The following is a 24,454-nucleotide window of genomic DNA, read 5'->3' as shown; positions in this document are numbered from 1 at the left end:
GTATTCGCCAATCCTTTACAGCCTCTATCTTTTCGTTCGCAGTGCAGATGCCCTCTGTCGTTACCTTGTGACCCAAATAATTTATTTCCTTTTTAAACAGCGCACACTTTTTGGGACTTAACTTCAGACCAGCGCCAGCTATTCTCTGGAAAACTTCCTCCAAGTTCTTAAGATGTTCATAAAGATTCCTGCCCAATACGATGATGTCGTCCAGGTACATCAAGCATGTTTTCCAATGTAGTCCTTTCAGTACCTGGTCCATGAGTCTCTCAAAAGTAGCTGGTGCATTACAAAGTCTAAAGGCATCACTGTAAATTGCCAAAGACCATCACCCACACTGAAGGCTGTTTTCTCTTTATCTTCCTCCTTCACTTCAACTTGCCAGTAGCCGCTTTTCAAGTCCAGTGTGGAAAACCATTTCGTACCAGATAGCGAGTCAAGAGTGTCGTCAATTCTTGGCAATGGGTAGCTATCCTTTTTCGTTACGTCATTCAACTTCCGGTAGTCCACGCAAAACCGCATTTTTCCATCCTTCTTTTTTACAAGTACTACCGGTGAGCTCCATGGACTAGCTGATGGTTCGATGACGCCGCTGTCGCTCATTTCTTGAATGATTTGACTCATAACTTCCCGCTTCGCCAGTGGAACACTACGTGGAGCTTGACGGATCGGCCTCGCATCTCCAGCGTCAATTTGATGTTTCACAACGTTGGTGCGGCCTGGTTTAGAATCATCCTGGTCAAATATGTTCGCGTACTTTAGGAGCAGTTGTTTTGCCTTACTCTGATATGCTTCCTCTAGCACCTGCGTCCATGCCGTGATGTCATTTGAAAGGTCAGTATTACTAGCTGAAACGTGTTCCTGGAGCTGTTCACAGTTAATAACTACTTCAGCCTCTTGGCATCTTCCCAAAATAGCTCCTTTAGTCAGTTTGAGTGGTGACTTGAACTCATTGAGTACTCTTACCGGAATACGTCCATCTTGTTTTGTCATAGCCAGGGTTTTTCCTACAAGTATGTTTAGTGCTGATTTGTTTGCTGCTTCGACAACCCACAATTTGTTTGTCCCACAATCTCCATCAACCTTTGCCCAGATGACTGGTTCGGATTTTGGTGGTATTTGCTGACTCTCTTCCACCAGCACTCGTTTACTGCTGTAGCCTCTCTCGTAGCCGAAATTAAGTGGTACATCCATGTTTTTATATCGCATCGTCTTGCTTTGCATGTCGATCTTGATGCCCTGGTCGATTAAGAAGTCCACTCCAATTATGATTTCATCAACAATTTCTGCCACTATAAAATTGTGTACTACGTTCCCAATTGCGACTTCACATTCTACTTCTCCAATTACTTGGGTGTCCTCTCCCGTGGCTGTACGTAATCTTGCTCCAAGCAATGGTCTTATCTTTTTGTTGACTAAATCGAATTATGGAATGAGATGCACCTGTATCTAAAGTCAGTAAACGTTCCTTTCCGTCCACATGTCCTCCAACAGTAAGATTGCTCGACCTTCTTCCAATCTGCGAGATAGAGATTATGGGGCATTCAATTGCGGGAGCCAGCTGTCGCCCCTTGCGTCTGACTTGATTTAGTTTAACGGTTGAGTAGTCTTGGAGATTTGCTCATCACCTTCTGCTCTGCGTTTACGACCACCCACATTGTTGGAGCTATTGGGACCGCTGCTGCAATGTCGTGCAATATGACCTGGGTTGCCGCACTTAAACATTTAATAACTCCAGCATTTTTCTGTTGTGATCCCTTCAGTGCTTCCAAAATTGTGTCTACCCAATCTGGTCTTTCCACTTCCACACGATGAGCTTTGTATGCTGGTTTACTCAATAGTGAGGCCGTTTCCTGAGTCAATGCATGTGATACCGTTTCAGCAAATGTCAGCTTTGGGTTTGCGTATGTAGCTCGCTTCGTTTCCACGTCCCGTATGCCATTTATCAAACTCTGGATTTTTACCCTCTCGGTGTATTCCACGGGTGCGTCCGCATTTGCGAGATGAGCTAACCTTTCAACATCCGAGGCAAACTCCTGCAAAGTCTCATTCGCTCTTTGGTGACGGTTTTGCAACTCAATTTGGAATATCTGTTTCCTATGCTCGCTTCCATAACGTCGTTCTATAGCAGCCATCAATGTTTCATAACTGTTCCGTTCGTACTCTGGAATCGTCTGTAAGATTTCCGGTGCAGGCCCTTTCAATGCCACGAACAGTGCAGCAACTTTATCTTCCGCATTCCAGTTGTTCACTGCTGCGGTCTTCTCAAACTGTAGCTTAAAGACTTGGAAAGGAACAGAACCGTCAAAGGATGGTGTTTTTACCTTTGGATTACTCGCTGAAACTGCTGGACGATTTAGTTGTAACTGCTCCATACGACCCTTCAAATCATAGACTTCTGCCTGAAATTGAGCGATTTTTGCATCCTGCGCTTCCAGCTTTGATGTTACCCTTGCTTCCTGTGCTTCTAACTGTGAAGACATTTGTGCCACCTGCAATGATAAGCGCTCCTCTACTTCTTCCATCTTTGATGTTATGCGTGTCTCCTGCAATTCCAGTTGGGATGCCTTATATGTCTTCTGTTCTTCCAATTGTGATGTTATACGGGTTTCCTGCGATTCCAGTTGGGATACCATATACGTCTTCTGTTCTTCTAGTTGAGATGTTGTATCTGTCTTTTGCGATTCCAGTTGAGAAGCCACTGTCGATGTTTGAGCAGATATTGCAGCCAAAATCATGTTCAAGTCTGTGTTCGCCATTGTCTGCGGTGTTTCTTCCATTTTTCTTATTTCTTCGCCATCAATATGAAAGTCATACTCTTCCACATCAATTCCTTCTGCTTCCATTGCCTCTCGTAGCCGTGCCTGAAGTTCAAGTTTAACGCCGCTTGTATTCAATCCACGGCTCTCTAACTCCTTCTTTAGTTGCTGGATCTTCAATTCACTGAACTTTGCCATGTCCTTGTTGTCCTCTGGAATTTATTCAACAATTCCTCTTCTGACACCAATGTAACGATTTTACTTGCAAATTCCTCTTATTTGCCCTTTTGCTAGGTTCGTATCGCTAAAATGTTGAATAAATAACTCCAATATTGAATAATGGAAAAATGGCCTTTATTAAAATACTTCACAATTACACTCAAACTGTGCAACGAATAGCTTAATAACCAAACTGATAGCTGAAATGAAACTCCACTATTCAAAATAATACTGCTATCGCTCGCTAGATATCGTCTTAGTCGTAACTGCTTGACAACTCAAATCAAACTCAAACTCCTCGCCTTTACTGTCGCGCCTTTTATACTTTTTGATTTCTAATTGCATACTTCTAGGCTTTTCCATTCCAGAACTTACTAGTTAGTTTCGGCTACAAAATCGCCAGCCACAACTACGTGCACAAATGATTGCCCTCTCTTGTGACAACTCAGATAAGATATATGCATGTGTTTGTGCATTGCCGCTCCACTGCTCGTATACGTTCATATGTGCAGACGCAATTATTTATTCGTTTATGTAGATACATAATGATTGAATTATTGATGTGAATGTTTGTAGTTTACAGTCTCTCGAGTACACATAGGCGTATAAGTAAATGCATCTGTGTGTGACATCTCTCTGGGCTGCCTTATATATGTGTATACTTGATTTGATTATTGACGTAAATACTGCTTAGCATGGCCTTAGTGATGGTATAGCTTAGTGATGCTAATATCCGTGACAATATTTAAGTGATATGAGATTCCAAAGTACAAGTATTTGTCCATAATAAGCAATAATAATACAAATAACGCATCTTCGCTCTAAGAGGTACCCGGTACCTAGTCACAGTATCGCCTTTGATTTAATGTATGACACGGGCAAATAGCTTCAGCCGTTCCAGAGGGTCGCCGAAGCCGCCAAACTGCCGAAAAATCGATATTTTCAAAACTTGAGGCCCCAGTGACACGGGTTAACATCTTCCAATTATGCTCAAACTTTGGCAATCTTAAAATCCAACAAAATGAAACATTTTAGGGCATGCCCCCAAAGAAATTGTGACATTTTATTTTACCCGAAGAGATAAAACCACTCTAATGCATATACATATATGTATATGTACATTGTATATGCTTTGGCCTATCAATTTAATAGAAACCTGTTCGATTTCTTAACAGTTTTTTTATTAGTATATTTGCGTACTTTGTGTTATCAATTTAATAACCCTAACCAGTCATTGTAGTTAGTTAGTTGCATGTGGAAGTGTAACATCGGTTCGGTAAATATCTCTGAAAAAAGGTTCGTGCAAACAGTGACCTTTTTTGCCTCGAAGCCTTCATAATAATATTATAAATAAGTATGTATATACATGTGTCTGCGAGTGGGTGTGTGCCACGCCCACTATATCGGTATGTGTATGTATGTGTCATTCGTAGCTATTTTGAGCCTCGTAGTGGGTCGCACGATATAACGTTATGTTTTGCAGCAAATAAAAGACAAGCATTTTCCCTATCTTATATATAAAATAATTCAAAAAAAAAAAAGGTTAAACTGTTTAATTGAAAACAATACTTACATTAAGTAATAATAATGCTAAAAGCTAGAAAACAATTAGTTAGGTCCTAGGTACTAGTCATCACACTCCTCACCAATCTAGGGCGTTGATCAGACAAATAAATAAAAGCGTGCGTCTATCAGAGATCTGCTTTCAGAACTAATAAAATTAGTGCACTTAGTCGTGAGCCAAAAAATTTTGTCTAAATGTGTACTTAGTCGAGTACAGACAAATACTATGAGTGATTAGCAACTAAAATAGAAAATACATACGAGTGGCCCGTAACACATATGTCTCATACATATATGACATTTTTGAGTATAAACTGATGTCATAGTCGCTTTAACTCAGTAGCACTTTGATTTTGATACAAAATTTTAGGATATTTCCATATAAGATTTTACTAAACATAGTGAATACTTTCCTTTAATTCAAGCTGAACAAACAAATATATGTGCATGCAACCAAAAATGGTACTATATTTTGACATAGGATAACTCTATGTCTTCCACCAACCAAACGTTGTGAACCTAGTTTTGGTCACAAAGCTCTTGGTTCTAGCATTATGTTGTTGATTGCAATGAAATACACACTGAAAAAGAATTTTACTATGTGAACTGGCATTCAATACTATTTTAAAATTTAATATAAACAAGTAAGGAAGGCTAAGTTCGGGTGTAACCGAACATTACATACTCAGTTGAGAGCTATGGAGACAAAATTAGGGAAAATCACCTCGAAGTAAAATGAACCTAGGGTAACCCTGGAATGTGTTTGTATGACATGTGTATCAAATGGAAGGTATTAAAGAGTATTTTAAGAGGGAGTGGGCCATAGTTCTATAGATGGACGCCATTTACACAATAACGGTGGACAAGGGCTGACTCTAGAATGCGTTTGTACAATATGGGTATCAAACGAAAGGTGTTGATGAGTATTTTAAAACGGAGTGGGCCTTAGTTCTATGGGTGGACGCCTTTTCGAGATATCGCCATAAAGGTGGACCAGGGCTGACTCTAGAATTTGTTTGTACGATATGGTTATCAAACGAAAGGTGATAAAGAGTATTTTAAAAGGGAGTGGGCCTTAGTTCTATAGGTGGACGCCTTTTTGAGATATCGCCATAAAGGTGGACCAGGGGTGACTCTAGAATTTGTTTGTACGATATGGTTATCAAACGAAAGGTGATAATGAGTATTTTAAAAGGGAGTGGGCCTTGGTTCTATGGGTGGACGCATTTTCGAGATATCGCCATAAAGGTGGACCAGGGGTGACTCTAGAATTTGTTTGTACGATATGGTTATCAAACGAAAGGTGATAAAGAGTATTTTAAAAGGGAGTAGGCCTTAGTTCTATAGGTGGACGCCTTTTTGAGATATCGCCATAAAGGTGGACCAGGGGTGACTCTAGAATTTGTTTGTACGATATGGGTATCAAACGAAAGGTGATAATGAGTATTTTAAAAGGGAGTGGTCCTTTGTTCTAGAGGTGGACGCCTTTTCGAGATATCTCCATAAAGGTGGACTAGGGGTGACTCTAGAATTTGTTTGTACGATATGGGTATCAAACGAAAGGTGATAATGAGTATTTTAAATGGGAGTGGGCCTTAGTTCTATAGGTGGACGCCTTTTTGAGATATCGCCATAAAGGTGGACCAGGGGTAACTCTAGAATTTGTTTGTACGATATGGTTATCAAACGAAAGGTGATAAAGAGTATTTTAAAAGGGAGTGGGCCTTAGTTCTTTAGGTGGGCGCCTTTTTGAGATATCGCCATAAAGGTGGACCAGGGGTGACTCTAGAATTTGTTTGTACGATATGGTTATCAAACGAAAGGTGATAATGAGTGTTTTAAAAGGGAGTGGGCCTTAGTTCTATAGGTGGACGCCTTTTCGAAATATCGCCATAAAGGTGGACCAGGGGTACTCTAGAATGCGTTTTTACAATATGGGTATCAAACGAAAGGTATTGATGAGTATTTTAAAACGGAGTGTGCCTTAGTTCTATGGGTGGACGCCTTTTCGAGATATCGCCATAAAGGTGGACCAGGGGTGACTCTAGAATTTGTTTGTACGGTATGGGTATCAAACGAAAGGTGATAATGAGTATTTTAAAAGGGAGTGGTCCTTTGTTCTAGAGGTGGACGCCTTTTCGAGATATCTCCATAAAGGTGGACCAGGGGTGACTCTAGAATTTGTTTGTACGATATGGGTATCAAACGAAAGGTGATAATGAGTATTTTAAATGGGAGCGGGCCTTAGTTCTATAGGTGGACGCCTTTTTGAGATATCGCCATAAAGGTGGACCAGGGGTGACTCTAGAATTCGTTTGTACGATATGGGTATCAAACGAAAGGTGATAATGAGTATTTTAAATGGGAGTGGGCCTTAGTTCTATAGGTGGACGCCTTTTCGAGATATCTCCATAAAGGTGGACCAGGGGTGACTCTAGAATTTGTTTGTACGATATGGGTATCAAACGAAAGGTGATAATGAGTATTTTAAATGGGAGTGGGCCTTAGTTCTATAGGTGGACGCCTTTTTGAGATATCGCCATAAAGGTGGACCAGGGGTGACTCTAGAATTTGTTTGTACGATATGGTTATCAAACGAAAGGTGATAATGAGTGTTTTAAAAGGGAGTGGGCCTTAGTTCTATAGGTGGACGCCTTTTCGAAATACCGCCATAAAGGTGGACCAGGGGTACTCTAGAATGCGTTTTTACAATATGGGTATCAAACGAAAGGTATTGATGAGTATTTTAAAACGGAGTGTGCCTTAGTTCTATGGGTGGACGCCTTTTCGAGATATCGCCATAAAGGTGGACCAGGGGTGACTCTAGAATGCGTTTTTACAATATGGGTATCAAACGAAAGGTGTTGATGAGTATTTTAAAACGGAGTGGGCCTTAGTTCTATGGTTGGACTCCTTTTCGAGATATCGCCATAAAGGTGGACCAGGGCTGACTCTAGAATTTGTTTGTACGATATGGGTATCAACTGAAAAGTGTTAATGAGTATTGTAAAAGGGAGTGGGCCTTAGTTCTATGGGTGGACGCCTTTTCAAGATATCGCCATAAAGGTGGACCAGGGGTGACTCTAGAATTTGTTTGTACAAAATGGGTATCAAATGAAAAGTGTTAATGAGTATTTTAAAAGGGAGTGGGCTTTAGTTCTATAGGTGGACGCCTTTTCGGAATATCGTTGTAAAGGTGGACCAGGGTTGACTTTAGAATGCGTTTGTACAATATGGGTATCAAACGAAAGGTGTTAATAAGTGTTTTAAAACGGAGTGGGCCTTAGTTCTATAGGTGGAAGCCTTTTCGGAATATCGTTATAAAAGTGGACCAGGGTTGACTCTAGAATGCGTTTGTACAATATGGGTATCAAACGAAAGGTGTTAATAAGTGTTTTAAAAGGGAGTGGGCCTTACTTCTATAGGTGGACGCCTTTTCGAAATATCGTTATAAAAGTGGACCAGGGGTGACTCTAGAATGCGTTTGTATAATATGGGTATCAAATGAAAGGTGTTAATGAGTATTTTAAAAGGGAGTGGGCCTTAGTTCTATAGGTGGACGCCTTTTCGGAATATCGTTATAAAAGTGGACCAGGGTTGACTTTAGAATGCGTTTGTACAATATGGGTATCAAACGAAAGGTGTTAATAAGTGTTTTAAAACGGAGTGGGCCTTAGTTCTATAGGTGGACGCCTTTTCGGAATATCGTTATAAAAGTAGACCAGGGTTGACTCTAGAATGCGTTTGTACAATATGGGTATCAAACGAAAGGTGTTAATAAGTGTTTTAAAAGGGAGTGGGCCTTAGTTCTATAGGTGGACGCCTTTTCGAAATATCGTTATAAAAGTGGACCAGGGGTGACTCTAGAATGCGTTTGTATAATATGGGTATCAAATGAAAGGTGTTAATGAGTATTTTAAAAGGGCGTGGGCCTTAGTTCTATAGGTGGACGCCTTTTCGAGATATCGCCATAAAGGTGGACCAGGGGTGGCTCTAGAATTTGTTTGTACGATATGGGTATCAAATGAAAGGTGTTAATGAGTATTTTAAAAGGGCGTGCGCCTTAGTTCTATAGGTGGACGCCTTTTCAAAATATCGCCATAAAGGTGGACCAGGGGTAACTCTAGAATTTGTTTGTACGATATGGGTATCAAATGAAAGGTGTTAATGAGTATTTTAAAAAGGAGTGGGCCTTAGTTCTATATGTGGACGCCTTTTCGAGATATCGCCATAAACGTGGACCAGGGGTGACTCTAGAATGTGTTTGTACGATATGGGTATCAAATTAAAGGTATTAATGAGGGTTTTAAAAGGGAGTGGCCCTTAGTTGTATATGTGAAGGCGTTTTCGAGATATCGACCAAAATGTGGACCAGGGTGATCCAGAACATCATCTGTCGGGTACCGCTAATTTATTTATATATGTAATACCACGAACAGTATTCCTTCCAAGATTCCAAGGGCTTTTGATTTCGCCCTGCAAAACTTTTTCATTTTCTTCTACTTAATATGGTAGGTGTCACACCCATTTTACCAAGTTTTTTTTTAAAGTTATATTTTGCGTCAATAGACCAATACAATTACCATGTTTCATCCCTTTTTTCGTATTTGGTATATAATTATGGCATTTTTTTCATTTTTCGTAATTTTCGATATCGAAAAAGTCATAGTCGGATTTCGGCCATTTTTTACACCAATACAAAGTAAGTTCAGATAAGTACGTCAACTGAGTTTAGTAAAGATATATCGATTTTTGCTCAAGTTATCGTGTTAACGGCCGAGCGGAAGGAAAGACGATCGACTGTGTATAAAAACTGGGCGTGGCTTCAACCGATTTCGCCCTTTTTCACAGAAAACAGTTATCGTCCTAGAATCTAAGCCTCTACCAAATTTCACAAGGATTGGTAAATTTTTGTTCGATTTATGGCATTAAAAGTATCCTAGACAAATTAAATGAAAAAGGGCGGAGCCACTCCCATTTTGAAATTTTCTTTTATTTTTGTATTTTGTTGCACCATATCATTACTGGAGTTGAATGTTGACTTAATTTACTTATATACTGTAAAGATATTAACTTTTCTTTTAAAATTTGAATTTAAAAAAAAAATTTTTAAAAAGTGGGCGTGGTCGTTCTCCGATTTTGCTAATTTTTATTACGCAGGCATATAGTAATATGTGTAACGTTCCTGCCAAATTTCATCATGATATCTTCAACGACTGCCAAATTACAGCTTGCAAAACTTCTAAATTACCTTCTTTTAAAAGTGGGCGGTGCCACGCCCATTGTCCAAAATTTTACCAGTTTTCTATTCTGCGTCATAAGTTCAACTCACCTACCAAGTTTTATCGCTTTATCCGTATTTGGTAAGGAATTATCGCACTTTTTCGATTTTTCGAAATTTTCGATATCGAAAAAGTGGGCGTGGTTATTGTCCGATATCGTTCATTTTTAATAGCGATCTGAGATGAGTGCCCAGGAACCTACATACCAAATTTCATCAAGATACCTCAAAATTTACTCAAGGTATCGTGTTAACGGACAGACGGACGGACGGACGGACGGACGGACGGACGGACATGGCTCAATCGAATTTTTTTTCGATACTGATGATTTTGATATATGGAAGTCTATATCTATCTCGATTCCTTTATACCTGTACAACCAACCGTTATCCAATCAAAGTTAATATACTCTGTGAGCTCTGCTCAACTGAGTATAAAAATGCCATGTACTTTTCTTATGCTATATAGTAATAGAATGTGATCTTTCAAAATTGCAATTTATTTAAAATATGCATTAAGAAAATGTTTAATAAGTAAATAAATTAATAAATAATAAAATGTATAGTGCAGTTAGGGTTTAGTAAGAAACGGTTCAAAATTTGCGTTCTAGTGTTGCCGAACTATGTATGTATGTGGAAAACTCAGTAAATCATAAATGAAACTAGGCAATTTCGTTAGCGCTATTTTTATAGATCCTTACTTTTTCCCTTAACGTTTAAACTTCATATCAGAGCCTAGATTCAGTAAGTGTGAGTTTTGATCCCAGGCCTCAAGGGTTCTGCTAGCACTTACGGGAATAATTTTATACAAAACATTTCTTCCGAAATCAAATCTATTTTGCATTTGCTTCCTTCTGTCTTCGAGTTTAAATATTTCTTGTGCCAAGATACTTAGTTTTCAATTACCTTGCGTGGCTTAACACCACAATAGTCCTGGAATTCCTTGAACTCATTGAGCTGGGTGAGAAAGATTTAAATATCAAAGTGCCAAACGAGAAGTAATGCATAGAATTTCTTTGTCTAAGTTTTGAAAGTGTTAGTACCAATCGTGGCTACGCCTAACAAGGACCAAAATTGAAGAAAAGGGACCAGCGAACCAAATGGATTTGGAAGGGACCAATTTTGGTCCAAATGGACCAAAGTGGCAACCGTGAAAGCGAAGAAAACTACCTTTCAAATTTCTCCACAGACACTGGTGAGTTTTTCGGTGATGACAGCGGTACCACTTGGGCCAGAATCGCGGATAAAAGAACTGGTAATGATATTCGGTTACATAATGTTCTGGGTACTATTTTACCAGTAACGCTCAGAATCGGGGCGTGAGTCTTAAGCTGCAGACATTGGTGCTTTATCGGTAACCGTATCGGTAACCTTATAACAGCTGATTCGACCAACCTTATGGGAATCAATGCAATCGATTATTGGTGCCGCTAAGGTCGTAACCGTAACCAATTGGTTTTTGGTTAACCGTCGTAACGATAAACAGCTGATTACGTTAGGAATACGACTACAGCGAAACGACATACGGCACCAATGACTTCCGCTTTACTTATTCCAATCAGTGTTTTCTTATAACACAGTTGACTATCTCGCTCAATTAGTCAATTGAGTACTGAACCATAAATGAATAGATTTGCAACTCTTTGTTTCGAGAGAGCGCTGTCAAAATGCACATTTTTGACAATGATGCCACTACAAACAAAAATTAATAGATCTGAATATGGGGATTTTTAACATACATTTCGGCGATTATAGTTTCAATTATTTAATAAAATTATAGTCGTAAAATATTCATTTCTTTAAACTTATTTTACAATAATACGACTAGCTAGAGTTAAATATAAACAAATCTAAGTAAAATTTACATTTTGATTAAATTAATTAGTCAAATATTGTAACGCATTTAACTCACAGCGAAAACCATATATTCTTTTGAAATTTCAGTAATTCGGACCTATGATATAACAGTTAACATCATTTAATGGATAGAGCTTATCCTACATGTCTGACGTTCCAGGTTCTGTGATCAAAATGGAGTGGTTGCTTCGGGACTTCATATTTACAAAACCTGTTTTTAGTGATAACTTTTGAATTAGAAATATTATTTACCCTCCGCCTTCGAACTAATAATATTTACACTAAAACGAGTATTTTTATCCTTTTTCACATAATTTTGGAGCGCTATTCTACAGTTGTAGGTCAAACTAAAGTTTTCCGAAATTTTTGGCCCGTTTCTCGTTTTAGCTGGCGCGAGGGATTTATCTGTGATTGTTGCCAGCACAAATTTGAGATAAATCCCTCGTGAGAGCGCAAAAAATTAGAGAGTTTCGCATCAAGTCATCTTTGTACTGAACTGCTTCGTGGCTTATGAGCGTTTTTTTTTTTAGGAAGGATGACTATGTAAATGTGTGTTAGTGGATATAAGTGCTTGATATTCTTTGTTTGCATACGCATCGCCATAAAGGTGGACCAGGGGTGACTCTAGAATGCGTTTTTACAATATGGGTATCAAACGAAAGGTGTTGATGAGTATTTTAAAACGGAGTGGGCCTTAGTTCTATGGTTGGACTCCTTTTCGAGATATCGCCATAAAGGTGGACCAGGGCTGACTCTAGAATTTGTTTGTACGATATGGGTATCAACTGAAAAGTGTTAATGAGTATTGTAAAAGGGAGTGGGCCTTAGTTCTATGGGTGGACGCCTTTTTGAGATATCGCCATAAAGGTGGACCATGGGTGACTCTAGAATTTGTTTGTACGATATGGTTATCAAACGAAAGGTGATAATGAGTGTTTTAAAAGGGAGTGGGCCTTAGTTCTATAGGTGGACGCCTTTTCGAAATATCGCCATAAAGGTGGACCAGGGGTACTCAAGAATGCGTTTTTACAATATGGGTATCAAACGAAAGGTATTGATGAGTATTTTAAAACGGAGTGTGCCTTAGTTCTATGGGTGGACGCCTTTTCGAGATATCGCCATAAAGGTGGACCAGGGGTGACTCTAGAATTTGTTTGTACGGTATGGGTATCAAACGAAAGGTGATAATGAGTATTTTAAAAAGGAGTGGTCCTTTGTTCTAGAGGTGGACGCCTTTTCGAGATATCTCCATAAAGGTGGACCAGGGGTGACTCTAGAATTTGTTTGTACGATATGGGTATCAAACGCAAGGTGATAATGAGTATTTTAAATGGGAGTGGGCCTTAGTTCTATAGGTGGACGCCTTTTTGAGATATCGCCATAAAGGTGGACCAGGGGTGACTCTAGAATTTGTTTGTACGATATGGGTATCAAACGAAAGGTGATAATGAGTATTTTAAATGGGAGTGGGCCTTAGTTCTATAGGTGGACGCCTTTTCGAGATATCTCCATAAAGGTGGACCAGGGGTGACTCTAGAATTTGTTTGTACGATATGGGTATCAAACGAAAGGTGATAATGAGTATTTTAAATGGGAGTGGGCCTTAGTTCTATAGGTGGACGCCTTTTTGAGATATCGCCATAAAGGTGGACCAGGGGTGACTCTAGAATTTGTTTGTACGATATGGTTATCAAACGAAAGGTGATAATGAGTGTTTTAAAAGGGAGTGGGCCTTAGTTCTATAGGTGGACGCCTTTTCGAAATACCGCCATAAAGGTGGACCAGGGGTACTCTAGAATGCGTTTTTACAATATGGGTATCAAACGAAAGGTATTGATGAGTATTTTAAAACGGAGTGTGCCTTAGTTCTATGGGTGGACGCCTTTTCGAGATATCGCCATAAAGGTGGACCAGGGGTGACTCTAGAATGCGTTTTTACAATATGGGTATCAAACGAAAGGTGTTGATGAGTATTTTAAAACGGAGTGGGCCTTAGTTCTATGGTTGGACTCCTTTTCGAGATATCGCCATAAAGGTGGACCAGGGCTGACTCTAGAATTTGTTTGTACGATATGGGTATCAACTGAAAAGTGTTAATGAGTATTGTAAAAGGGAGTGGGCCTTAGTTCTATGGGTGGACGCCTTTTCAAGATATCGCCATAAAGGTGGACCAGGGGTGACTCTAGAATTTGTTTGTACAAAATGGGTATCAAATGAAAAGTGTTAATGAGTATTTTAAAAGGGAGTGGGCTTTAGTTCTATAGGTGGACGCCTTTTCGGAATATCGTTGTAAAGGTGGACCAGGGTTGACTTTAGAATGCGTTTGTACAATATGGGTATCAAACGAAAGGTGTTAATAAGTGTTTTAAAACGGAGTGGGCCTTAGTTCTATAGGTGGACGCCTTTTAGGAATATCGTTATAAAAGTGGACCAGGGTTGACTCTAGAATGCGTTTGTACAATATGGGTATCAAACGAAAGGTGTTAATAAGTGATTTAAAAGGGAGTGGGCCTTACTTCTATAGGTGGACGCCTTTTCGAAATATCGTTATAAAAGTGGACCAGGGGTGACTCTAGAATGCGTTTGTATAATATGGGTATCAAATGAAAGGTGTTAATGAGTATTTTAAAAGGGAGTGGGCCTTAGTTCTATAGGTGGACGCCTTTTCGGAATATCGTTATAAAAGTGGACCAGGGTTGACTTTAGAATGCGTTTGTACAATATGGGTATCAAACGAAAGGTGTTAATAAGTGTTTTAAAACGGAGTGGGCCTTAGTTCTATAGGTGGACGCCTTTTCGGAATATCGTTATAAAAGTGGACCAGGGTTGACTCTAGAATGCGTTTGTACAATATGGGTATCAAACGAAAGGTGTTAATAAGTGTTTTAAAAGGGAGTGGGCCTTAGTTCTATAGGTGGATGCCTTTTCGAAATATCGTTATAAAAGTGGACCAGGGGTGACTCTAGAATGCGTTTGTATAATATGGGTATCAAATGAAAGGTGTTAATGAGTATTTTAAAAGGGCGTGGGCCTTAGTTCTATAGGTGGACGCCTTTTCGAGATATCGCCATAAAGGTGGACCAGGGGTGACTCTAGAATTTGTTTGTACGATATGGGTATCAAATGAAAGGTGTTAATGAGTATTTTAAAAGGGCGTGCGCCTTAGTTCTATAGGTGGACGCCTTTTCAAAATATCGCCATAAAGGTGGACCAGGGGTGACTCTAGAATTTGTTTGTACGATATGGGTATCAAATGAAAGGTGTTAATGAGTATTTTAAAAAGGAGTGGGCCTTAGTTCTATATGTGGACGCCTTTTCGAGATATCGCCATAAACGTGGACCACGGGTGACTCTAGAATGTGTTTGTACGATATGGGTATCAAATTAAAGGTATTAATGAGGGTTTTAAAAGGGAGTGGCCCTTAGTTGTATATGTGAAGGCGTTTTCGAGATATCGACCAAAATGTGGACCAGGGTGATCCAGAGCATCATCTGTCGGGTACCGCTAATTTATTTATATATGTAATACCACGAACAGTATTCCTTCCAAGATTCCAAGGGCTTTTGATTTCGCCCTGCAAAACTTGTTCATTTTCTTCTACTTAATATGGTAGGTGTCACACCCATTTTACCAAGTTTTTTTCTAAAGTTATATTTTGCGTCAATAGACCAATACAATTACCATGTTTCATCCCTTTTTTCGTATTTGGTATATAATTATGGCATTTTTTTCATTTTTCGTAATTTTCGATATCGAAAAAGTCATAGTCGGATTTCGGCCATTTTTTACACCAATACAAAGTAAGTTCAGATAAGTACGTCAACTGAGTTTAGTAAAGATATATCGATTTTTGCTCAAGTTATCGTGTTAACGGCCGAGCGGAAGGAAAGACGATCGACTGTGTATAAAAACTGGGCGTGGCTTCAACCGATTTCGCCCTTTTTCACACAGTTATCAAAACAGTTATCGTCCTAGAATCTAAGCCTCTACCAAATTTCACAAGGATTGGTAAATTTTTGTTCGATTTATGGCATTAAAAGTATCCTAGACAAATTAAATGAAAAAGGGCGGAGCCACTCCCATTTTGAAATTTTCTTTTATTTTTGTATTTTGTTGCACCATATCATTACTGGAGTTGAATGTTGACTTAATTTACTTATATACTGTAAAGATATTAACTTTTCTTTTAAAATTTTAATTTAAAAAAAATTTTTTTAAAAAGTGGGCGTGGTCGTTCTCCGATTTTGCTAATTTTTATTACGCAGGCATATAGTAATATGTGTAACGTTCCTGCCAAATTTCATCATGATATCTTCAACGACTGCCAAATTACAGCTTGCAAAACTTCTAAATTACCTTCTTTTAAAAGTGGGCGGTGCCACGCCCATTGTCCAAAATTTTACCAGTTTTCTATTCTGCGTCATAAGTTCAACTCACCTACCAAGTTTTATCGCTTTATCCGTATTTGGTAAGGAATTATCGCACTTTTTCGATTTTTCGAAATTTTCGATATCGAAAAAGTGGGCGTGGTTATTGTCCGATATCGTTCATTTTTAATAGCGATCTGAGATGAGTGCCCAGGAACCTACATACCAAATTTCATCAAGATACCTCAAAATTTACTCAAGGTATCGTGTTAACGGACAGACGGACGGACGGACGGACGGACATGGCTCAATCGAATTTTTTTTCGATACTGATGATTTTGATATATGGAAGTCTATATCTATCTCGATTCCTTTATACCTGTACAAGCAACCGTTATCCAATCAAAGTTAATATACTCTGTGAGCTCTGCTCAACTGAGTATAAAAATGCCATGTACTTTTCTTATGCTATATAGTAATAGAATGTGATCTTTCAAAATTGCAATTTATTTAAAATATGCATTAAGAAAATGTTTAATAAGTAAATAAATAAATAAATTAATAAATAATAAAATGTATAGTGCAGTTAGGGTTTAGTAAGAAACGGTTCAAAATTTGCGTTCTAGTGTTGCCGAACTATGTATGTATGTGGAAAACTCAGTAAATCATAAATGAAACTAGGCAATTTCGTTAGCGCTATTTTTATAGATCCTTACTTTTTCCCTTAACGTTTAAACTTCATATCAGAGCCTAGATTCAGTAAGTGTGAGTTTTGATCCCAGGCCTCAAGGGTTCTGCTAGCACTTACGGGAATAATTTTATACAAAACATTTCTTCCGAAATCAAATCTATTTTGCATTTGCTTCCTTCTGTCTTCGAGTTTAAATATTTCTTGTGCCAAGATACTTAGTTTTCAATTACCTTGCGTGGCTTAACACCACAATAGTCCTGGAATTCCTTGAACTCATTGAGCTGGGTGAGAAAGATTTAAATATCAAAGTGCCAAACGAGAAGTAATGCATAGAATTTCTTTGTCTAAGTTTTGAAAGTGTTAGTACCAATCGTGGCTACGCCTAACAAGGACCAAAATTGAAGAAAAGGGACCAGCGAACCAAATGGATTTGGAAGGGACCAATTTTGGTCCAAATGGACCAAAGTGGCAACCGTGAAAGCGAAGAAAACTACCTTTCAAATTTCTCCACAGACACTGGTGAGTTTTTCGGTGATGACAGCGGTACCACTTGGGCCAGAATCGCGGATAAAAGAACTGGTAACGATATTCGGTTACATAATGTTCTGGGTACTATTTTACCAGTAACGCTCAGAATCGGGGCGTGAGCCTTAAGCTGCAGACATTGGTGCTTTATCGGTAACCGTATCGGTAACCTTATAACAGCTGATTCGACCAACCTTATGGGAATCAATGCAATCGATTATTGGTGCCGCTAAGGTCGTAACCGTAACCAATTGGTTTTTGGTTAACCGTCGTAACGATAAACAGCTGATTACGTTAGGAATACGACTACAGCGAAACGACATACGGCACCAATGACTTCCGCTTTACTTATTCCAATCAGTGTTTTCTTATAACACAGTTGACTATCTCGCTCAATTAGTCAATTGAGTACTGAACCATAAATGAATAGATTTGCAACTCTTTGTTTCGAGAGAGCGCTGTCAAAATGCACATTTTTGACAATGATGCCACTACAAACAAAAATGAATAGATCTGAATATGGGGATTTTTAACATACATTTCGGCGATTATAGTTTCAATTATTTAATAAAATTATAGTCGTAAAATATTCATTTCTTTAAACTTATTTTACAATAATACGACTAGCTAGAGTTAAATATAAACAAATCTAAGTAAAATTTACATTTTGATTAAATTAATTAGTCAAATATTGTAACGCATTTAACTCACAGCGAAAACCATATATTCTTTTGAAATTTCAGTAATTCGGACCTATGATATAACAGTTAACATCATTTAATGGATAGAGCTTATCCTACATGTCTGACGTTCCAGGTTCTGTGATCAAAATGGAGTGGTTGCTTCGGGACTTCATATTTACAAAACCTGTTTTTAGTGATAACTTTTGAATTAGAAATATTATTTACCCTCCGCCTTCGAACTAATAATATTTACACTAAAACGAGTATTTTTATCCTTTTTCACATAATTTTGGAGCGCTATTCTACAGTTGTAGGTCAAACTAAAGTTTTCCGAAATTTTTGGCCCGTTTCTCGTTTTAGCTGGCGCGAGGGATTTATCTGTGATTGTTGCCAGCACAAATTTGAGATAAATCCCTCGTGAGAGCGCAAAAAATTAGAGAGTTTCGCATCAAGTCATCTTTGTACTGAACTGCTTCGTGGCTTATGAGCGTTTTTTTTTTTAGGAAGGATGACTATGTAAATGTGTGTTAGTGGATATAAGTGCTTGATATTCTTTGTTTGCATACGCACTAATACTCATTTTTTGGTTAGTCCACTAATAATAGATGAATAATTGCAGCTCACTTGTGTCTATTGATAGTCAACCGCTCATATCTTTCTAAATGATATTTTCATATATGCATAAGTAAGACCAACTGAACCTTAAAGTCCCGCCACATAAGCAGTTTTTCACTTTTTTAACTCAATCGAACGCATTACAATTAGATTGCACGTATTTTTATGGAGAACGGTCATAGGTCGCTTTCTATTCATGTATGTTATATGTGTTCCAAATATGAGCCAAATCGGACCACAAATATGATTTTTTTGAATATCTCGATGCATGCGCCACCTAGCGAAGTTTTTTCTTTTTAAAGCATTCTCATCAGGTTCTGAACTATATTCCAAGTTGCAAGCTTGTCGTTTATCGGGAAGTTCTTAAAACAACAACATTTACGAACATTACATACCCAGCTGTGGACTTCAAACCAGGGATGCACCTTAACGTTAAGCTAATCGTTTATCAAAAAATTTCCACGGTTTCCGTTGAAACACTTCGAAATATTATCGATAAAGAAATTATCAAGATAAATTGTATCTCGTTTTTAACCGAAACGAAAAGCTTTCGTTAACGTTAAAGACGTTAACAAAAACGTGATACTTCATGTTTAAATTGTGCTGGCAATGCTATAGCCATGGTGAAGCCGTAAGGTGGTAACAGCGAGCGGACATACGCACAAACTCCATGTAATTTGTTTGTGTAATTCGTTGGTGGTAATGTCAAAAATACTCTGAGAAATGTTCGTACTGTCAAAATTCATGAGAAAAGTTGCAATCAGCTTGGCTAATGTTTTCACCTTTAATGACTCCGCCATCAATCAGCTTTGCCAGCATAGTTTGAAATTAATAATCAACATAAACGATTTGATTTCGTTTTGATATGGCAGAAAACGAAACAAAATCATTTCGTTAATTTGACGTTCTTAACGTTAATAAACTAAACGAAATGACTTTGTTTCGTTTATTAACGTTAATTATCGTAACGAAATGATATCGGTTCGTTGGTTAAGCATGCCTGCTTCAAACGCTGTTGTTGCTTTCTTTATGTGGTTAATAGTATTATAAGGCTGTGCAATATTACATATATGGTTCTATTCTGAACGCATTTTCGTTCAAAAGAAGCAAAAAGGATACAGAGGCTACCCCTAATGAACTTGAGCGGGTCCAGATATAGGAATTTCCCAACAAAAACTGTTTATTTTAAAATATAGATATGAGGTAGAATATTTGTCAAATGTAGTTAAATACCATAGAGTTATGGCAAACTTTGTTAAGGTTATTCCTTTAGGTAAAGTAGGTGTGGTCTTTAACCGATTTTGATTATCTTCACTCAGTCTATAAAATATGGCAAGGATAGTGTCTCTGCCGGATTTCAATGTAATATCTTTAACGGTTTTGATTTACAGCTTGTTAAACTTCCAGATTTTCTTCCTTCAAATGTGGTTGGTCCATATTCCAAAATTTTTTAGAACTTATGTTTTGCGTCATAAAACCAATCCACCTACCAAATTTTATTAGCTTAGCGGTATTCGTTTTTGAATTAAAGTGGTCGCTCACAAATTAGAACCTTTAGTAATTAGAATGTCCTGAAATTAAAATGAAATTTTTCAATACATTACACGATCTGAAATTAGAATCAAAAATTCTAATAGCTGAGCACACAGAAAATTTTCTTACATTTTTAGTTAACATGAATCCTGTTGAATCAACATGAACAGCTCTAGTACGTAAAGCAAAAACAATTTCGAAAAATCAACACGAACATTTTAACATGAATCGTATGGTTAAAATAACATGAACTATTTCTGCATTAGAATTACATTAGTGTGTATCACTCACCATAAATTCGGTTTGATTTAACATGAACAAGTGTTGTTTTCGACCGCCATCTGTCCCCCATCAAAAGTTGTGAACAGAATATTGTACACAAAAGAACAGAAGTTAAGTCGTGGTCAGTGTTGCCAGTATTGGTAAGGTAAAATGGCCAAAAGTTCCAAAGTACCAAAGTTCTCTTATCGAAAAAGAGAAACATTATCATATACATCAATTCAAAAACATGTAGTATATAATATTAAAGGTTTAATAAGTATGTAATAAATGAAAAATAAATTAGACTGAAAAATCGGCGTACAAAAGTTTGAAGTAAAGACTGTTACGTTATAAACAACTTTGGGCTCTTAATAAGGTCTTAACAACAAACTCTACTAATATTATAGTTTATATGAAAAATAGACTTGGAATGCTCTAAGGAAATTGATTTTTTTCTGGTTTGTTGACATACTAGATTTTGCACAAAAAAACTATTTTGAATTTTACGTTACATGAAAAAATGCGATCGAATTCATTGTGATCAAAAGTACTCAAAACATATGTCACCTCGAAATATTTTATCTAATTATTTTCAATTAACCTAAATCTGCCTGAAAAAGGTAACTAGGACTTTAGAAATTATATTCCTGAAATGCAACGTACCTTTTCGTTAGATAATCCAATTTTTTTAAATTTTGGTCATTAAGAAACACCACAGAAACTATCGTATATTTTCTAGGAAAACAAGAGGTTGCGCGTTGAAACATATGCTTGAAGGTTTCTTTGGCATGTGTGTAACCCCAAAACAATCAAAAGCACAGAAAATTTGAAAAAATCTAATTTTTTCTGTGGTTTCTTTTTTGGCGATTTGGCCATATATGCAAAAATAGAGTACAAAAAACTAGCTTGACATTAGAAACTAACCCTACAAGAATACTGACTATCATATGACTATCATCTGATTGTCAGCAATGTCAACCGAACGATCAGCGCCTCATACAAACTTTCTATCACAAACTTAAGGGGACTTGCGCAAATGTGATGTAAACAACTGTGTACGTGTGAGTTTTTGTCTCCTTCTTATACACCAACATGGTCTACTGATTAAGTATATAGCCGTACTGCTCACTCTCATTCCTTTTCCTGGATCAGTGCTGACACTATAACTATCAAAAAGTGTCATAAATGATAGTTTACTGCAGATATCAGGTTTGACTGTTATACTATCATAAATGACCATTGTTATATTCCGCCAAAAATTAAACAATGCTTTTTGCTTTTTATTTACTTTATTTCATTACGTTTTTAATTTTGTACGTGATAAAAGCATACGTGTTTCTTATTTGTTTAAAATAAATAGTTTTATAAGAATTCGAGTTCAGAATGTTCAATTTAAATTCAGAAAATAACAAAATAACAGAAGAGCGCTTTCCTCATGCGGAAACACATTTAAAAATGAACCACCACTAACCACTGTTATTTTCCGCGTATCAATTTTTTGAGTGGGTCCCACACATTCCGACAGCTTTTGGTATTTTTTAATATTGTTTTCGATTTTTTTTTTCTTTTAGCATGGAGCTTTGAAATGCTCTCTTTTTCATTTTTTAAACTTATTTTTTATATGGTTTTCGTCGGTTGAAAATGGCGGAATTTAAAAAATAACAAAACAACCGTGATAATCATTTGATTGTCATATGACAGTCAGTAGTGACAACATGATTAAATCGGATAAACTGTTCTCGCATACATAAAGTTCCGTTGAGAATTATGTATCTGTCTCACATGCATAATGGTATCTGCTGTATGTTCTTTTGTTCTGTACCAGTTGTCCGAAGCTTTCCCAGTTTAAGTCCTTTTTCATGATTATAGGCTGTCGTTGGGTACATGCGGACATGCGTGTGCGAACAAAGGAACATACGTAAATTTGAGTATCAATGTTTACGTCATCGCAGGATCAGCATTGTCAATTACAAGTGTGAGTGTATTAGTAAAACTATCAGCGTTTCTTGTAGGGTAACTTAGCAGTTAAACACGCCATTTTATTATTTACTTTACATTTTGTATAAAAAACTCTCTGTGGCAACACTGTTCGTTCGTTTTTCTATGCTGCGCTGCATGGCGGATCAAAACTAGGTGGCGTCGGTAAGCATCTGATTGCTAGTTTTTTCATAAGATTTGACATAACATTACCTAGCATTGTACGATTGTGACATTACACCAAGAATTACAAAAACAAAACACATGGAGCGTTTGTATGTATGTCGAGCCGCGGCCACCTTGTACTGTTTCGCCATGGCTGCGCTGCCTCTTGCATTATTCCGATTTTAATATGCAATCGCATAAGTGGCGAAAAATTGTGTGAATTTTTAATTATATAAACCTTTATTTTGTGAAATTGTGCCAACCAAATGAGCAAATGGATTTTGTTATGCCTCATTTCGACCCTAGAGGAAATATTAGTTGATTATTCTCAGAATAAAGAAGTGGAAGCTTTAGGCGAAATTATTTGCGGTAGGATGCAATTTGATGAACGAGTTTTACAAAGAGTTTTGGGTAAGTAATTCGTGTAATTTTTCGTTACCTCGGTATCAATAATCCGAAGGCACTTCCATGGTATTTATGTGCATAACAGAGTTTGGTATTCCTTTCTTTCTGTGAAGAGATATTTGGAATCAAAGTTGCAAGTTTTCATTTGGTTGTTGTAATCACATTAGGCAAAAAAGTGTTCTGCGCAGAAATACTGGGCATGGCGGCGTTTGATACCTATTCCGACATTTTTGGACGTATTTTAGCAGTTTTACAATTGCTTGGGCAATTTAGAAACGATTTTTGTTTAATTTTCAGATTGTGGCTTAGATGCTGAAAGAATGTGTCTTCTAAACGATGCTGACTTGGCAGACATTTTCCCAAAGACAGAGATTGGGCTAAGAATAAAATTCAGGGAGCGGCTTTCACACTGGCGCCTTATTTTTTTGTTATGCGAGAGCGCGTACACCGAGTGCCGCTCAAAACGTCCATATTTGTATAAAAAAAATTAATTTAAAAAACCAAAAACGGGGTGTTTTATTTTTAGCATGTTAATTTAACAATAAAAACCATGTAAAAATAACATGATAAATCGCGTTAATTTAACAATAGAAAACTATTAAAATAACATGATAGATCGTGTTCATTTAACAATAAAAAAGCTGTTAAAATGACAAGATAGATGGTGCTAGTTTAACATGACATATCGTGTTATTTCAACATAGTATAGTGTTAGATTAACATGTCAGATCGTGTTAGAGTAACATGAAATAGTGTTAAATTAACGAGAAAAATAATGTTGTATTAACAGGAAGTCATGTTGATTCAAAAGTTTGTTATCATTTTAAATTCACACTGTTCCTTCATGTTGATCTGACATGTAAGAACAGTGAAAAAGTAGATTCATGTTAAAACAACCTGAGCTATAGTGTTGAAAAAGAATAGCCTGAAAAAGTGTTAAAAAAGTGTTGATTCAACATGAAAATTTTTCTGCGTGAGCGTATATTTTTTTTTTTTTTTTGCAAAATAGATATAACAAGTAAGGAAGGTTAAGTTCGGGTGTAACCGAACATTACATACTCAGTTGAGAGCTATGGTGACAACATAAGGGAAAATAACCATGTAGGAAAATGAACCGAGGGAAACCCTGGAATGTGTTTGTATGACATGTGTATCAAATGAAAGGCATTAAAGAGTATTTTATGAGGGAGTGGGCCATAGTTCTATAGGTGGACGCCATTTAGGAATATCGCCATAAAGGTGGATCAGGGTTGACTCTAGAATTTGTTTGTACGATATGGGTATCAAAAGAAAGGTGTTAATGAGTATTTTATGGAGTGCGGCATAGTTCTATAGGTGGACGCCATTTAGGGATATCGCCATAATGGTGGATCAGGGTTGACTCTAGAATTTTTTTGTACGACATGGGTATCAAATGAAAGGTGCTAATGAGTATTTTAAAAGGAGGTAATCCTTAGTTCCATAGGTGGACGCCGTTTCAAGATATCTCCATAAAGGTGGACCAGGGGTGACCCTAGAATTTGTTTGTACAATATGTGTATCAAAAGAAAGG

General features: G+C 37.4%; 1 protein-coding gene and 1 pseudogene across 1 annotated transcript in view; one reads left to right on the top strand and one right to left on the bottom strand.

Annotated features, from left to right (window-relative positions):
* Positions 1-4,670, bottom strand: part of LOC137243855 (T-complex protein 1 subunit eta pseudogene) — a 258,228-nt pseudogene extending 253,558 nt beyond the window's left edge.
* The window catches only part of LOC137245902 (uncharacterized), a 109,065-nt gene that overhangs the window by 17,738 nt on the left and 66,873 nt on the right, over positions 1-24,454 (top strand). The gene's annotated exons all lie outside the window — the stretch shown is intronic.

This window comes from Eurosta solidaginis, chromosome 3, assembly GCF_040869045.1.
Source record: "Eurosta solidaginis isolate ZX-2024a chromosome 3, ASM4086904v1, whole genome shotgun sequence".
NCBI classification, from domain to species: domain Eukaryota; kingdom Metazoa; phylum Arthropoda; class Insecta; order Diptera; family Tephritidae; genus Eurosta; species Eurosta solidaginis.
Note: the sequence above shows the minus strand (reverse complement) of the source record. Positions and strands in the feature narration are given on the sequence as shown.